The 19,597-nt window shown below is 39.5% G+C and overlaps 1 protein-coding gene across 1 annotated transcript in view; it reads right to left on the bottom strand.

Moving 5' to 3' along the window:
- The window catches only part of INVS (inversin), a 671,909-nt gene that overhangs the window by 461,213 nt on the left and 191,099 nt on the right, over positions 1-19,597 (bottom strand). The gene's annotated exons all lie outside the window — the stretch shown is intronic.

The following is a 19,597-nucleotide window of genomic DNA, read 5'->3' as shown; positions in this document are numbered from 1 at the left end:
GAGTGGATGTAAAGCTATGTGTTTGGATTGTTGTAGTTCAATGAGGAGGGAGTGTTACTGAAGGAACGTGTGCATCCTCAACGAGCTGAGTGAGGATTAGAGGGCTGAGGGAGAAGAGAGAGAGTGAGAATGGAAAAACAGAGAAATCAATGACCTGCTCATCTGCGATGTCACATGCCAATTAAATAAATACAACTGTGGTCATCTCATGAGCAGTAAGCTTGGACTATTGATGACTCAAAGGAAAGATATTTTAACAATGAAAAAATGTAAAGCATTAAGAACACAACTCGTCTAATTAAGAAGAACGATGATGGCAGCATAGAAATGACATTCGTATGCAGTTTCCTGATGAGTCATAATTAGCATTTGTTTGAACAGATGATCGAGTTCAAATATTGAAAATACTCAACAAATTGCTCATCCCTTATGTAAGGTTCCACCATCCATGGCTGTTCTTGATGGGGGTCTAATGTTGGGAATTTTTTTCTGGTTTTGTAATTCATTTTGTCATTGTTCTGGATTGCTCCTGTAGTTTATTCAAGCATTGCCATTGATAAAGTCCACCAAACAGGTCATACTTGTAACTTAAAGACTGGAAGGCTTATTCCATCCAGCATAATAACATTTTCATCCACTGTGCCAAAATTGTACATGGAAGATTTTATGATATGGAAAAGCATTTGGAATCTTTTAAAATAGTCATCACAAATAATCTAGTTCTTATTAAAATTTAAGATGAATTTGAATTATGTATTTGTCATCGTAAACATTTCCCTTCTTTGTAAATCCCTTTTTACAGTGCATCATTTGTCGAGGAGCATCCTTAATAGAATTCACGGATCGTTGTGTGTGTGTGTGTGTGTGTGTGTGTGTGTGTGTGTGTGTGTGTGTGTGTGTGTGTGTGTGTGTGTGTGTGTGTGTGTGTGTGTGTGTGTGTGTGTGTGTGTGTGTGTGTGTGTGTGTGTGTGTGACACTACTCTGACAGTTCTTGGCAGAGTACATCCATACTTTCTACATGAGATCAGCATGACCCCAATTGATGTATAGGGGTGTTTTTATCTTTTCCGATGGCCTTGCTTCATGCACATGACCTGGGTTTTTTTTTTGCCTATGGAAAGCTGTCAGTTACCTATACACCGCTCAAATAAAGGTACACGTCAGAAGAATGTGTTGCATGCTTGGTACAACATCGCCCGTAGGGCAGGAACTCTGCTAGGATATTTAAATCCAAGGAAATTAGGAGAAAATGTGATTACAGCAAATCAAGTGATGCACAAACCTTAAGAACCCTTCCAGTGGCAAAACAAATTATATACACTAGTACGTACCCGTACGTGTGGCCGTACATGCGTGGCCGTACGTGCAATAAAACAAACAAAAAAACTTTAAAACAGCTTGCCAGAAACAACCACACAGGCCGTTCTTTCGCTCTCGCGTGCCCGTACGTGCGTGGCCGTACGTGCGTGACCGTACGTGCAACCCCCCCCCCCCCCAAAAAAAAAACTTTCAAACAACCACACAGGCCGTTTCTTCGTTGTCGTAAACGATGACTGGATTAAGGCATTGTGTTTAAGAAAATCGAGAAAGAAATCGAGAAAGTACAGAAATCAAGATATAAAGAATACAGTAAGTCGATAAATCGAGAAAAAAATCGAGAAAGAATACAGTAAGTCGTCATTATCCGGAAGTCCGGAAGTTTGCATATCGCAGTTACGATTATTCGCAATTTAGTTTTAATGGCCAATTATTCAATTAGCGCCAACGTATTTTGCCTTTTCGCAATGTCATCGCAAGGAAAAACACGAAGAGAAGAGAAGAGAGAGAGAAAAAAAAAAAACGTATGTGCAAAAATAAAGAAATAAATAAATACTTTCAAACAAACACACAGTCCGTTCCTTCGCTCTCGAAAATGACGACTGGATTGGGGCATTGTGTTTATCTATAAATGCGCATAAGAAATCGAGAAATTATTATAATATACAAAGTCATCACTATCCGGAAGTCCGTACGTTGTAACCCGTAATGGAGAACGCGGCTGAGGTTCTCTTCCCCATCGGCCATGCCTACGCAGCAACGTGTCTTGTCATTGATTGGTAAATAAATGGCCATAACTTGGGAAGCACTTGTCCGATTAATATCAAACCTTCAAAAGGCACATCCTCAGGTCCCCAGTATTATAGCTGGCAAGTTTCAATTAGATCGGACCAGTGATTGTCGAGAAACAGCGGTCACAGACACACACGCAGACGCAGACGCAGACACAGACACAGATTGCTGGAATTATAGATAGATAACAGCGAAAGTGAAAAAAAAAGTAATGAATATTTCATGAAATAAGATGGGAGAGATGAAAAGAAGAATAAAACTGAATTTAAAACAAAAAAAATCTATTTTGACTTCCTTGTTCCTGAAGGAATTAGAGTGGCTCATGTAAGTGGTGTGTGTGTGTGTGTGTGTGTGTGTGTGTGTGTGTGTGTGTGTGTGTGTGTGTGTGTGTGTGTGTGTGTGTGTGTGTGTGTGTGTGTCATTAGTTGCTATTTACATATGTGTGTTTCAGAAAGTGGAATGGAGTCACTCAGGTCAGGCCAAATCAGATCTGTGACTTGGCACAGGCACCATGTAAACCTGTACTAACCTGTTTCATGGTCAGGTTGTCGGCGACTAAACTGTCTCCCCCACCAGTTTCCTGGTGAGGAGGGTGGAACATATGGACACCCAGCAGGATTAAAAGGTGAAGGAGCTCCTTCTGAGCCAACGGCCATCCATATCTAGTGCTCAACTGTGCCTGCGGACATCCTCATGCAGTTGGGTTACTTTTTTTAGGAGTTTGGTACAGGATTTGCACTATGGCCACCGTAAAACCCTTCACTCCACAAAACACAAGAAAACCACGAAGAAAATTGTAAATCCACTCCGTGGGTGAACCTCCTGTGCAGCTGCCCTCCACAGGGCGGCTCACCGGATGATGGGATTGGGGCAAAGCCTTCGGGAACCCCACTCTTTGATGATGGGAGGAAAACCATGGGGTAACCTTCCCGGGTCAGATAGTGGGAGTGTGTGTTGGGGTGATGCTGAGGTGTCATCCACCAGATGGCGGTCTCCTTGGGTCAATCTGAGGTTGTCCCTTTGGGTGGGTGCCTGGAGTGTCCTATCTCTAAGAGAGGATGATCACCTGTCTCTGTTATCAGCTGAGGTCAAGCATTTGAACATCGGTATTGCAGCACTCTCTGAAGTTCAGACTGGATAGTGGTGAGATCATGGTGGGTGGTTAAACCTACTGTTGGTCTGCTCACTCTGATGGTTACCATGTCCAAGGAGTTGCTGTAACAGTGTCCAACAAATTGATTTCAATGATAATTGAGGTAACACCAGTCAACAAGCATATTATGAGACAGGATTCGTCACTCCTTGGGTGTCATTTCATTGGTCTCTGTGTGTGCTCTGACTGAGGTGAGTGATCTCACCGTGAAGGATGCATTCGATGCCACGCTCGAGTCTGTGGTTGATCAGTGCCCCAGGCGAGATACTGTTCTCATCTTGGGGAATTTCAATGCATCGACTGGAACTGATAGGGATGGTTATGAGACATGTGTTGGTCCCCATGGGTCTGGAACTGTGAAGCAGAATAACACCAAATTCCTTGACCTTGCAAGAAGTCAGAGACTAAGGGGAGCTGGTTCATGGTTTCAGCACCCTCAGGCTCATCGCTGGACCTGATATTCCAACGCTGGTGGTGTGGCAAAGGAGATTGACCATGTGCTCATTGATGGTCGCTTCAGGATGATTCAGAACTGCCAGGTCTACCGGAGTGTACAGTTCCTCAATACAGACCACAGGCTTGTGGTAGCAACTCTGAAGTTGCAGCTTAAATCCTGGAGGATGGTACCATCCCAGCCTCGGCTGGATGTTGGCAAGCTCAAGGATGAGAGGGTAGCTGAGGAGTTTGCGAACAGGCTGAGTGGGGATTTGAGAGGTTGAGTGCTTTGAGGAATCCTGAAGAGTTATGGAGTGTGTTACAGATTTGTAAATCTGATATAAACCCTATATGGTTGGAAATGTTAAGTGTTGTGGTAAATACATGATTCTGATAATTCGGGGACAAAAGGCAATTCGAGTTTCAATGAATTACTTAAATGATATGTAAAGTGGGACAAAGGATTTGTGCAAAGACATCGGTATGCGTCATGGGCAGTGACATCAAGACAGCTGGTCAACAGAGCATTGAGGATGACCAGTGTTGAGGCTAAATGTTTTGGTCAACAGGGGCATTACATGGTGTAAACGAAGTGGGTGAAAGTTTGTTATTAAAACAACACTCTCAACCAATGGTTAAGTTGTGGTCAATCTTTGGATTCAGACAGAGTGTCGTCTTGCTGCGAGATTGACCTTGCGAGTTTGCCATATAAAGGTGAGATGAGTAGTGATCAGGAGAAGGCAAGGATATGGAGAAAGAAATGAGAAAGATCAAAGCAGATGCAATTTGGTGGTGATCTTGGAGGTGATCCGAAGATCCAGCTCGAGCAGGGTACGGAGCTTTGGAACGGCTGAGTGCTGGGCACAGTGGGTGACAGGCAGCGACGGTCTTGTGAGCTTTTGCACTGAGCACACGGTGACCACTGACCTGGTGTACAGCTTCATTTCTGCTGGCCAATCAGCTGCGCGCATGAATCACCGGCACAGCACACGTCAAGATCATCCATCCCTTCCTCCACCTCGCGCATTCTCGCGGTTCAGCTTGAGATGTGGTGAGATCCATACTGCTTGAGCATTCTTGCGGGGCTCGTGTGCTCTACACCCATAACTCATTTCTGCACGACCATCCACATTCATATTTGTTTCATCAATATGGCAAAACCACACAAGGCAAAAGGTTCACAGATCTGCACACTTGTTTAACATGGCAAGAGGTTTAATTACGCGTTCGGACACTGTAAGTTCTTAACATTGGTTCCACGGCACGAATCCTGGTAAAAGGGGGTGTACTAACACGTGAATGTGAAGTTGCCTTTGTCAAGAGAGTAATGGCTTTGGTAAGAGTTGCTGGTGTATTTGTAACTGCATTGAAACTTATGTGCACAACTTTGATTTTATTAAGCATTGACCATGACTGGTATTCTTCTGGATAGAAATTTAGAGTTACTGAATTGTAACTGAATTGCAATTGCATTCTTACTGAGAGATATTAGTGCATGTTAATAGTGGGGTTGAAATAAATTGCATTCTTAAAATTCCTTCTGTTGTATGTCGCTGGTTCACCCGGTTGATTCTCATTTGATTGAAAAGTTGAAAGTGGTCACTTTTATTGTCTGCCGTGCTACCCTTTGGAGCACCCAAGGAACACTCGTTTCAAGGTTTTTGAAGGAGGCGCATAACAAGTGCTTTCAAGACCACCATCCTTGATGTTGCCGGTGGATGTCTTGGAACTCACTGGAGGGCGAAGAAGAATTTTGTTTCTCAAGGACACTGGATATCACTGACCAGAGTCTCAGTGCCAGCATGAATGGCAGAGCTGAGCTGCTCAGGGAGTTGAGGCATAAAACTGTACATGCACTGAGGGTGGACAAGGAGGTCTATGTGCGAGAAATCTGTGAGGGGGTAGAGCATCACCTGTGGTCAAGTGATTCTCGTCCAGTTTACAGGTGAATTCGTGCATTGTGTTCCTCTAAGGCCTAAGCCCATCCCTCGGTGAACTGCAGGAAGAACGGAGGGTGGTGGGCTCTTGACAGAGGAGTCTGAAGTGAAGGCCCGCTGGGCAGGTTACATTAAGCGGCTGTACTAGGCTGATCCACCAGCTGTTGAGTTGGACATCAGTGGTGTTAGTGTCCCTATTGCTGACCCTCCGATCAAGTGTGATCCAACTTCGTTTGTAGAAACATTGGCTGCGATGAACCAGCTGAAATGGGGTGAAGCTGCTGGGATATGTGGCTTTCATGCTGAACTTCTCACGGCTGGTGAAAATGTTGGGCTCATGCCATTTCATGCAGTTTTGTGCTCTGCCTGGAACACAGGCATCATTCCAACTGACTGGAAGATGGGCCTTGTTGTCTCTCTCTGGAAAGGAAAGGGTGATCGCCAGGACCGCAGCAACTACAGAGGGGTGAACACTGCTCTTAGTGCTGGGCAAGGTCTTTGCTTGGATAATTCTTGATAAGGTTTGCCACCATCTGCTTGAGCACCAGCGTCCAGAGCAGTTAGGCTTTACACCAAAGAGGTCAACGATTGACCATATCCTTGCCTTTCGGGACCTCACCGAACATAGATGAGAGTTTTGGAAGGGGATGCTCGAAGCTTATGTTGATCTCTGCAATGTGTTCTATTCAGTGAATCCGGATGCCCTCTGGAGGATTATTTGTCTTCGTGGGGTGCCACCAAAACTGATCAATCTGATGTCGGAACTCTACTCTGGTACTGAGAGTACTGTGAGATGTGGTGATCCCATCTCTGATTTATTTCCAGTTGTTACTGGAGTTTGTCAAGGGTGTGTACTTGCCCCTACAATTTTTAGCACTTGCATGGACTGGATTCTGGGGAGGATGTCGGAGAGATCAAGCTGCGGTGCATCGTTTGGGAATGTCAAGATCTCGGACCTTGATTTTGCAGATGATGCAGTCATCTTTGCGGAGACTTTAGACATCCTTTTGGGGGCCCTCGAGGTGCTGAATGAGGAGTCGGAGCTGCTGTGATTACAGGTTTCTTGGGTCAAAACTAAGATCCAGGCTTTCGGTGACATCTTGGATGCTGCTGTCCTGTCTGTGTCTGTTTGCGGTGAGGATGTTGAGGTCGTGGAGATTCACTTACCTTGGCAGTGATATTCATGTCTCTGCTGGCTGCGAGTCAGAGGTCAATAGACGTCTGGGTCGGGCCTGGGGAGTCATGGATTCACTGGATCATGGGGTGTGGCGCTGCCGGTACCTGTGTGGGAGGATGAAAGTCCGAGTCTTCAGCTCCTTGGTACTTCCAGTCTTGCTCTATGGATGCGAGACTTGGACTCTGACCAAGGATCTGAGACAGAGACTTAATTCCTTTGGTACCAGGTCTCTTCGGAGAATCCTTGGCTATCGCTGGTCGGATTTTGTGTCCAACGAGCGGTTGCTGAGAGAGACTCGGATGAGATTTGTTACCTGCATAGTCCGTGAGCGTCAGTTGCGGCTCTATGGACATGTGGATCGTTTTCCTGACGATGATCCTGCTCACCAGATTCTCTCAGCGAGGGAGTCTCATGAGTGGAGGAGGCCAGTGGGCCGACCACGTGCCTCGTGGTTGCAGCAGGTTGACCATCATCTCAAGGAGATGGGGATGGGCCTGGCATCTGCCTGGGGGATGGCCAGATGGAGGCCCCTGGCGTACCGGCGGAAAGTGGACGCAGCGACGCGCTGTTCTGGCACATGCTCCCATACCTGACCTGACCTGACCTGACCTGAGAAACTATGTTATATGAGTGGTTGAGCCAGTCTTTGTAGAGAGATGTTCGGGCGCTGTGAGCATGGCCGCCGATGAACGTGATAAAAGGGGCTGCGCGTAGGGGTGGGGATCAGTTCAGGAGAGAAGCAGATCATTGGAGTTGAGAGAATTGAAGGGAGAAGCCATTCTCTTGAGCTTCATATCACTCTTCATTTGAGGTTCGCCTTCTCCACTTTCCATGTGTGGCCCTCTGTTCTTCTTGGCCACCCTCCAAGCTCTTGCTGTTCTGTCCTCCATTGTCTTTGCTCAGTTGGATGCTTTGCCTTTTTGCTGGTTCATGTTGTGGCCTGGTGCCATGTTTGCGGTGGAGCCATTATGATACCCGATACCGGAATCATTTGCAAAGACCTCACCAGATCCCCATTTTTGGGTGAAAGCACATGGTGCCACAGGTTATTTCATTGAATTAAGTGCTTTTAATTTTTTCTAATACTGGTCATTTCTGTATGTACATTTAGTTATTTGCTGGCAGACGTGTCTGTGTATCTTGTCTCAGGATTCTCCGTTTTTGTCATCCTGTGCCTTCTTTAAATCAACCTGTTGTTCCGTAAGAACATGTTTTATGTGTGGTCTGCCATTACAAATACATGAGAAACCATTTAGGTGCGATTTTGGGTAAATCCCTGGGGGAGGCTAAAATGGTAATGTTCGGCTTTTGGAAGACCAGCTGAATTAGCAATTCCAACTGGGGCACACGAGAGGCCATTCCGTTCAGCTCCCTCATGTGATTCGCCCTATTATTGGGAGTTAAATAACATCCCAGCGTTCATCATCAGTGGTTCGGCACGAGCAGGGTTGTCAACACAACAATATATTTAATCCTGTAGTTCATTTTCTACTTTGGGATTTTGCTGCTGTTAGAAGCAGTGCTAGTTAAGTTAATATTTAAGTTAGATGAGAATGTTTAATGAAACACCAAATTCAAGGTTCGACCATCACAATATTTATCCCCCCCCCCCAACTTCATTGCAGACTCCAGTTTTCAAATTAAAAAAAACCCTTTTCCAATGTAAACATGTAAAAAAAAAAATTTATTCCCTCCCCCGCCGAAGGTGAAGGAGGTTATGTTTTCACGCCTTTCTGTCTGTTTGTTACGAGCAAAATCGAAGATTTTTCAAGCAAATTAGTTAGTCGATATTGTTATTCTGTCTAATTATGTCTGTTTATCACCTACAGGTCACAATTTCAAACTGATCATCATGAAACTTCACCGCATGGAAGAGTTTGTCATAAGGAAGAAGCCTATTGTTTTTGAGGTCAAAAGGTCAAAAGGTCAACAACTTAGATGAGATTTCTAAAATTCTCAATTGTCATCTGACTTGAAATTCGAAGAGGATTTATATTTCATGTCACTGAATTTAACCAGCCAATAAATTTTGAGGTCAACATAGGCTAAAGGTCAACAACTTAGGTGGGATTTCAAAATCCCTCAATTTAAATCCGATTCATTTGAAATTTGAAGGGGATCTATATTTCAAGTCACTGAATTCAACCAGCCAAATATTGTTGAGGACAACATGGACAAAAAGGTAAATATAGGGCCAAGGTCAACAACTAAGATGGTATTTCTAAAATCCTCAATTTTCATCCAATTGACGTGAAATTTGAAGAGGGTTTATATTTCAGGTCACTAAACTCAAGTCGCCTATTATTTTTGAGGTCAACATCGACCAAAAGGTCACCATAGGCCCATAACTAAGGTGGTATTTCTAAAATCTTCAATTTTCATCCGATTGACTTGAAATTTGAATCGGATTTATATTTAAGGTAACTGAATTCAACCACCAATTATTTTTGAGGTCCATATCGGCCAAAAAGGTCAACATAGGCCAAAATTCTAAAATTGTCAAATTTCTCCTGATTCACTTGAAATTTGAAGACGAGTTGCATATTGCATGGTCATTGAATTCAACCAGCAATTATTTTTGAGGTCAAATTTGTTTTATGCATTTTGCAAGTATCGTGCTCTGCACGACGTAGTCTTCGTGTCTGTTGGGTAGTCGATCTATCTACTCTTATTGTCAGGTTTTCCGTCGTTATGTCTGTCTGTCTGTCTGTTTGTCTGTCCAGGCCAGTACTCCGTTAATCGTAGGCTGATTTTGATGAAGCTCTGGTGGTAGGTTCATACCATGACCAAGTTGTGCACATTTGAGAATCATTGCTATGGACCCCTCGGTTGCCGAGCAATGGGCCTTTGAAATTTTCAAAAAAAATCTAAAAAAATTAAAATATCGAAATTCAAAAATCAAACTATGATCGTTTGTGGACAACACATTCAGCCTCCTTGAAAAAAAATTCAGCCCGCTCCAATGAAAATTGTCGGAGAAGATAGACTTTGAATGAACCCTGGTCGAAAAAAAATTAAAAAACGAAGATAGTTATATCTCAGAGACTATGAGTCAGACATACATGAAACTGGTATGGAAGGCTCATTGTATGTCCTAGTTATGTGCGAGAAAGAACCGTTGCTATGGACGCTTTTGTTGGCTAGTAATGGCTGAAAAACGACTAAATTCGACTTGATTGACTACCCATGTCCGCCTCCCGGCTTGTTTGTCTGTTTGTTTGTTTGTTTTTTTGTGTGCAGGATATCTCAAAAAGATGTGGACAGATCTGGATGACATTTGTGGACAGATTGGGTGTGTGACAAGGACGGACTGATTAGATTTTGGTGAAGATCCGGATTTGGATCTGGATCTGGCTACGAGAATTTTTTCGTGATTTTTCACCATTGAGAGATCAGGCCAAAAACGATAGAGAGCGTGACATCTCAAAAGGTTGTGGACGGATTCGGACAAAACTTGGTGGACACGTTGGGTGTGTGACAGGAAAGAATTGATTAAATTTTGGTGATGATATGATAATATTTCAGTGATTCTTCACCATTGAGAATTCGGTTGAAACCAATATATAGCAGGATATCCCAAAACGTTGTGGACGCATTTGGACGAAACTTGGTGGTCACATTGGGAGTGTGGCAAGGACGAATTGTTTCGATTTTGGTGAAGATCTGAATCCAGATCTGGAGACGATAATTATTTAATTCTTAAAGTGATTCTTCACCATTGAGAGATGGGGCCAAAACGATATGTTGCATGATATTTCAAAAATGTATTGGGCCCGATATGTTCTCGTGGATCAGGCATTACGTGGCAGAGGTATGCACTCCACCAAGTGCTCTTCGAGTTATTCCTGTGCCACATTAAATTTGTCGGTACGTTGAGATGCATTGCCTTGGAATGTGAAACAAGGGCTGGTAAACTTGAAGCTGCAGTCACTTTTTATTTTCCACCTCATTCCTTTTCAAAGTATATAATGTAATAAATCTTTTACACACAAAAACCTGTTTGATGATGTTGAATTGTTCAATTGAGAGCCGATATATTTTGATACATTATATTATAATAAATTGGCTGCAGCACACACAATGCTTATGCTTATATCAATGCATAACATATTTATGCAGTAAATGTCATGATGAAAACACACACACACACACACACACACACACACACACACACACACACACACACACACACACACACACATTTCTGCATTACAACTTCCTGTTCATTACTTTTAAGAAGGAGGATCAGTTTGTAAGGAGATATGAAATCTCTTTTGTTGGAGGCAGAATATGGTGCAGATGGATTTGAAAGATGTCTTTGTCATGCACTAACATTTTGGGCAAAGGCTGCTCAAGAGAACAATGCAGTCGTCTTTCTTTTTTTTTTTTTTTTTTTTTTAGTAATATATGCAGAGCGAATAAATATCTGGGCAGTTATCTATACAAAAGACTACTGGCACCTGTGGAATTGAGAAGTAACCTCTGGCATTTCTCAGTATGATAAAGAGAACCTTGGATGATCAGATACACTGTGAATAAAAACCACTGGACCTGGACATTTAATTGCTGATAATTGCACACTGAATACACAAAGATTATTTTCTGGTAATTGTTGGTGTGTTCTGCATTAACATGGATAAAAAAAAAATACACCCAAGCATAGGAATGACCAAATGATATCCAATATAACATTGTCCTAAAAAGGATACATATATATATATATATATATATATATATACAGGGGGCTGCAAAAGTAGGTATAGAGTAAGGACTGTACTTGTTTTCATTACTGCATACCTACTTTTGCAGATATATATATATATATATATATATATATATATATATATATATATATATATATATATATATATATATATATATATATATGCAGGGGGCTCCAAAAGTAGGTATGCAGTAATGAAAACAAGTACAGTCCTTTCTGTATACCTACTTTTGCAGCCCCTGGATATACACACATATATATATATATATATATATATATATATATATATATATATATATATATATATATACATATATATTATATATATATTTACATACATATATATATATATATATATATATATATATATATATATATATATATATATATATATATATATATATATATATATATATATATATATATATATATATATATATATATATATATATATATATATATAAATATATATATCAAAACGAAAACCAACCCACATCTCTCAACTGTGTATGGAGGGAATGACGAATGAGCTCTCACCGAATCAATGAAACCAGATGGTATGTTAAGATAAATAAATTGACTCCTCCCATGCTCTTACAGCTGAAGAAGTTACAGAGAGCAACCATGAAACAGTTACCGAAGGTAAATTATACACGTAAACACACATATATAAACGTATATGTATATGTATATAATTATATGTATATATATATATATATATATATATATATATATATATATATATATATGTATATATATATATATATATATATATATATATATATATATATATATATATATATATATATATATATATATATATATATATATATATATATATGTATGTATAAGTATATATATATATATATATATATATATATATATATATATATATATTGATATATATATATATATATATGTGAATATGTATGTGTATATGAAACAAAATGGTGGCGTGGGCCCTGATGGGATTCACGGATTCAATTGGTTATTCCCTCCATTCACGGATGAGATATACATTCATAAACATATATATATATATATATATATATACATATATATATATATATATATATATATATATATATATATATATATATATATATATATATATATATATATATATATACATATATATATATATATATACATATATATATATATATATATATATACATATATATATATATATACATATATATATATATATACATATATATATATATATATATATATATATATATATATATATAAAAAGCTCTGCCCTGGGCCATGCTATGAGAGGGTGTCGGGCAGCCCGGAATCATGGCGAAACCCAATCCTTATCCCTGTGTCGTAAGAGGCGACCAGGATTGCGTCAGGAAGGGCATCCGGCGTAAAACCTGTGCCAAATCAGTATGCAGATCATAACGGATGATCTGCTGTGGCGACCCCTAACGGGAGCAGCCGAAAGACGAACATATATGCACATATATTATAACATTGTCCTTAAAAAGGATGTATATATATATATATATATATGCATATATGTATATATATATATATGTATATGTATATATATACATATATACATAAATATACATATTGGGTAGTCGATCAAGTCGAAAAAAAAAATTCGAAAATTTTTTTTTTTCGATTAAAAATTTTTTTTTGATCTATTGATCTATCTATATACCCTTATTTGTTGGTCGTGGTGTCTGTCTGTTGGGTAGTCGATCTAGTCGAAAAAAAATTCAAATTTTTTTTTTTGAGATTTGATCTACCCTTATTATCAGTAGTTAAAATGGCGATTTCAGTTAATACAATGGCGATTTCGATGAAACTTGGTTGGTAGGTTCATACCATGACCAACCAAAGTTGTGTGCAAATGAGAACCGTTGCTGTGGACACCATCGTTGCCTAGCAACGGGAGTTTGAATTTTTTGAAAAATCATAAAAAAATTATTTTTTCGAAAATCAAAAATCGGGCCACGAGCGACTGTGGGCAGTAATTCAGCCATATTGTCAAAAATTTCCAGCCGGATCCTATGAAAACTGTCGGAGAAGATAGACTTTGAATGAACCCTGGTCGAAAACAAAAAAAAAACGTAGTTCGTTATATCTCAGAGACTGAGTCAGATATATATGAAACTGGTATGGTAGGTTCATGGTATGTCCTAGTTATGTGTGAGAAAGAACCGTTGCTATGGACCCCTCCGTTGCCGAGCAACGGCCGACTACCCATGTCCGCTTACCGGCTTGTCCGTGTGTGTGTTTGTCGGGGGTTTTTGACCCCCTTACAGTTGTTCGATTTTGATGAAATTTGGGTGGTAGGACGAGTTTATGACCTTGTTGTGCCGCGTAGGTACTGGTTGCTAATGCCCCTTTGGTTGCCTAGCAACGGGACTTTGAAATTTTTGAAAAATCATAAAAAAATTATTTTTTCGAAAATCAAAAATCGGGCCACGAGCGACTGTGGGCAGTAATTCAACCATATTGTCAAAAAATTTCCAGCCAGATCCTATGAAAATTGTCGGAGAAGATAGACTTTGAATGAACCCTGGTCAAAAACAATAAAAAACGAAGTTCGTTATATCTCAGAGACTATGAGTCAGATATACATGAAACTGGTATGGTAGGTTTATGGTATGTCCTAGTTATGTGTGAGAAAGAACCGTTGCGATGGACCCCTCCGTTGCCTAGCAACGGCCGAAAAACCTCTAACTGTGGGGGTATTTTAATGAAAAAACAATGCAGCATTAACCCTTGAAGCTAGAATCATGAATTTTCTTGTGCTAATCCTCAGGTCATTCCCCATCGAACAGGCCCATCGCATCAGGTTCTATTGGGTAGTCGACTTCGCATGTCTGCCTACCGGCTTGTACATGTACATATATATATATATATATATATATATATATATATATTTGTACATGTACACATATATATATATATATATATATATATATATATATATATATATATATATATATATATATATATATATATATATAATGGCATTTCAAAAAACAACTTTTTTGAAATATCCAAGTTGGCTACCCATCATAGGAGTCACTTTTGGTCGAAAACACCACAACACAAGTTTCAGAATTGTCCTCCAAAAAATGGCTGCCGGCGGCCATTTTTTCCAATATGGCGGCGAAAGATTTTCCATTTCAGTATGTGGGCCGTAAATTGTGTGCAGATATGGCTTGTAATGAGTCTTTTGTAGGGTTTTCGAGGGTGCTGAATTCATTTCTGTTCACAACAATGTGTTTCAGAAAACCAATATGGCGGAAAACCAATATGGCGGCCAAAAATCAGCCATTTTGAGGTACACGGTAGGTGACGCTTTGCTCATAGGCTTCTGATAAGTCTAAATATGTTTTCGACGATACAGAATACGTTTCTGAACTTTGAAAATCGTTTAGTGGATCCATTAACTGATGTTTCTTCCCACAGGGCTTTGAAAAAATCTTTCACAAAGCCCTTTTCATCTGTATTCGGACAATAGAATGTTTACAGCCGCTTGAAACTGTTTCATGACACAATATTCCCTGTTCTCTCTCTATTTTCAGAATGACCAAAGTACCTTAGGAGCTTCACGGTACATGTGCACCTGCAATATGGATACCAAGAAGCCTGGTCATCCAAAAAGTTCCAGATCAAAGAGCGAACCTCCCCTGCATAAACTGCAAAGACCGCGTAGAACAAACTCTTGTGCTCCACCAAATCTGCGCAATCCAGCTAAACGTTCTGAACGAATTATTGAAAAAAAGCAAGTTGATACGCCGCCACCGACACCAAGCACTAGTACTGAAAGTACACCTAATAAGCCCAGGAACTTTTATCAAGTAGAAAATTCAATCGACGGATTTTCGTACTCTACGCTACCGAAAACAAAAGCAGTGCTCCGTAGGATTCTAGAATGGCATCATGTTCAGAAAGTTGCTATTAAAACAGCTATCAAACAGACTGTAAGCGAACTGAGAGACGTCTGGAAGTACCACTGCGGTGTAGGTGTAATTTATGGTAAATTTTCTGAAAAAAACAGAAAGGTACAGAACGAGAAAGCTGCAAAATAATAATCCCAACGGCGAAGATAGAAAAGAAAGTGCGTGAACTATATGATGCATGGAAAGAACTGGAGCGAACAAGTAACAGAGAAGACCGGTGAGATACCAAAAGTTTCAAGGAGCGAGAGATGCTTTTCGAACAAAGATTAGAAGAGCTGCTCAATATATGCAAAGAGAATGTTAGAGAGGTGATGATGCACTCCTGGAATAAAAGATTGGGAAACTGATTACGCTCATCTACAACAGCAAATGGACAAGTCACAGAAAGGGATAGCTATAGGGATCGATGTCACACAAAAAAGAGAGATAGCAGAAGAATGGGAAAAAGGTGGGTGAAGAGACAAGAAGATTCAAGAGTATTGAAGAAGTGAAGAGAATGGAAGCCGCAAGTGAGCTGATTGGTAGTAACAGTGAGAGTAATCCGGACAGCGATAGCGAATGGACTTCACCAGAGAGAATAAAAAAGCGTAAAGTAGATGTTATGGGGAAATAGCTCTAACGTCAGACAGGCTTGGCATAAGCGCAAGAAAGCGAGCAGCACTTGCCACAACATGCATGAACGCGGCCAATATTTCTGTGGCTGACACCAACATATCAGTGACATCAGCCTGGCGCAAAGGCAGACAGAAACGACTACAGCAGTCAGAGAAAGTCAAAACTGACTTCACATATCCGGAATTTATAGTTGTGCACTGGGATGATAAGATCCTGAAAGTCAAAGGTGGGAAATCCTCCGAAAGATGCTGTGTATATGAATTTGGTACCAACGATGACAAAACGAAGTTCCAGAAGCTGTTGGGTGTACCAGAAATTCCAGACAGTACCGGTTCTTCACAGGAGTTCGCAGTTAGTAACTTGCTGTCGGCTTGGCAAGTAGAAACCAATGTAACTGGCTTAGTATTCGCTACTACTGTCTCCGATACCAGTCAATGGAGCGGTGCCTGTACTCTACTAGAAACTTACCTAGGAAAAGCTGTTCTGTGTCTAGTATGCCGCCATCATATATCAGAACTACACATCAAGCATGTTGTTGAAGTCATTACAGGAGACAGTACGGAACCAGGTCTAAAATTATTCAAACACCTCGCAAAATCCTGGCCAATCTTGCAACCAAGCATCGACTACAATAAGCTCAACAAATTTGATTGGGATGAGTGCTCGACTTGGATGAAAGAACAAGCAGAGGTAGTGCTACTGTGGGCAGTTGAGAAGCTTAAATGCAATACATTCCCGAGAGATGATTATAAGGAACTCCTACAGTTAGTTATAGTATGGTTGGGTGGCTATGTAGAGAACTTTCGGTTCCGTACACCTGGCCCTGATCATCATGCCAGATGGATGAGCAAAGCGATCTACTTCCTAAACTTTCCTTGCTGGAGAAACAGTTTAGTATGGAAACAAAGGAGAGGAATCAGTACCTAATGTCAGAATATGTTGGAATTTTCGACGCAAAGTACTTCTTCCAGTCACCAGTCAGTGCGGCGGCTCCATTGAATGACATCCACTTCCTTCAACAAATGTTGAAGTACAGGCATATTCGACAACTCATGGCAGAAACTACCATCGAATCAATCAAACGACACCTATGGTACCGAACACCTCAGCTCGAAGTATTCTCATTAGCTGATGACACTCTTTCTGCAAGCAAACGGGAGAGTTTAGCAATGGTACTCCACGAAACACCTAGACCGACTCATGACCAGTTGAAGACTGGGAAACCGCAGTTCCCGTCAATCAAAATTGACAAAGATGAAGATATCAATCTTGATAATCACATCAACGAACAGTCATGGCTCTTCTTTGACCTATGAGAATGTTATGACATTCTGGATTATGAATGGATGACAGAGGATGCTAGTAGCTGGTCCATGTCTGATGGCTATAACAAATTCGCCAACTACGTGAAGAATGTCCATGTTGTGAACGACCTAGCGGAGCGTGGTATCAAACTAATATCAGATTTCATCGACAAATCTCAAGATGAGGAACAAATTCAGGCATTGTTGCATGTTGTAGAATGACATCAAGCTGCTTTTCCGGACGATACAAAGTCGACTCTGCAGAAGCTGACGTGTTGAGCCATACTCAGGACTACTGTACTCTGGGACTACTGTACTCTGTGGTGGACTCTACTGTACTTGGACGTAGATGAACTCGTATGATAATGTTCCAGTGTGTTAAATGCTTTCTTCTGAAGTACGATAGATGATGTTATTGAATACCGTTGATTCTGTACCTTTATTCGAGACCTGTTTGCTGTTTCTTAATCTGAGGAAATAGCTTCCTTCTTGGAAGTGTAGAGCATTCCTTCTTGAAGGAATAAATGCCTGAAATCGATTTAGTATCAAACAAAAGATAGTTTCTGGATTTAAAAACGAACTCTGTTCCATCGAAATCACATATCGGAAGCCTATGGGCAAAGCGTCACCTACTGTGTACCTCAAAATGGCTGATTTTTGGCCGCCATATTGGTTTTCTGAAACACATTGTTGTGAACAGAAACTAATTCAGCACCCTCGAAAACCCTACAAAAGACTCATTACAAGCCATATCTGCACACAATTTATGGCCCACATACTGAAATCGAAAATCTTTGGCCGCCATATTGGAAAAAATGGCCGCCGGCGGCCATTTTCGGGAAGAAAATTCTGAAAGGTGTGTGGTGGTGTTTCTGACGATAATTGTGATATAGAAATGTGATAATTGTGATATAGAAACATACATAACTCCGAGGACAGGTAGCCAACTTGGATATTTCCAAAAAGTTGTTTTTTGAAACGCCCAAAATTATATATACACATATATATATATATATATATATATATATATATATATATATATATATATATATATCTATATATATATTTATATATATATATATGTATATATGTATATATATATATATATATATATATATATATATATATATATATATATGTATATATGTATATATATATATATATATATATATATATATGTATATATGTATATATATATATATATATATATATATATATATATATATATATATATATATATATATATATACTGTCTATATATATATATATATACTGTCTATATATATATATATATATATATATATATATATATATATATATATATATATATATATATATATATATATATATATATATATATATATATATATATATATATATATATATATATATATATATATATATATATATATATATATATATATATATATATATATATATACTGTCTATATATATATATATATATATATATATATATATATATATATATATATACTGTCTATATATATATATATATATATATATATATATATATATATATATATATATATATATATATATATATATATATATATATATATATATATATATATATATATATATATATATATACTGTCTATATATACAAAAGCCTGGTGTTGGCGCAGTGGTTAGGGCAGCGGCTTGGGATCCAAAAGGTCCTGAGTTCAAGCCCCGTTGACCACTGAATTAATACACCAGGGGGTTAACTCAGCCTGTCATCCTTCCGAGGTCGGCGAAGTGAGTACCAGTATACTGGGCCCGGTGTATACCCCGGTTAAAATAGGTGTACCATATCCCTGTGTTGTAAGAGGCGACAAGGGTTGCGTCAGGAAGGGCATCCGGCGTAAAACCTGTGCCAAATCACAATGCGGATCATACGGATGATCCGCTGTGGCGACCCCTAATGGAGCAGCCGAAAGAAGAAGAAGAAGATACTGTCTATATATACATTTACATACATATACATATATACATTTATATGAACATATATATATATATATATATATATACATACATACATACATACATACATATACACGAGGTGAATGCACCTGGCATTGCCCGGGTTCTTTTGAAATGAATTTAATCTTCTGTACATAGGTCTGATGCGAGCCCAATGTCAGTTCCCTAATGGACCACGGCAGTCATAGCCTAAGGGGGTTGGTGAGGGGAAAATACCCCCCCCCAC

Source organism: Eptatretus burgeri, chromosome 3 (genome assembly GCF_056783735.1).
Source record: "Eptatretus burgeri isolate ZD-2024b chromosome 3, Ebu_testis_v1, whole genome shotgun sequence".
Taxonomy (NCBI): domain Eukaryota; kingdom Metazoa; phylum Chordata; class Myxini; order Myxiniformes; family Myxinidae; genus Eptatretus; species Eptatretus burgeri.
Note: the sequence above shows the minus strand (reverse complement) of the source record. Positions and strands in the feature narration are given on the sequence as shown.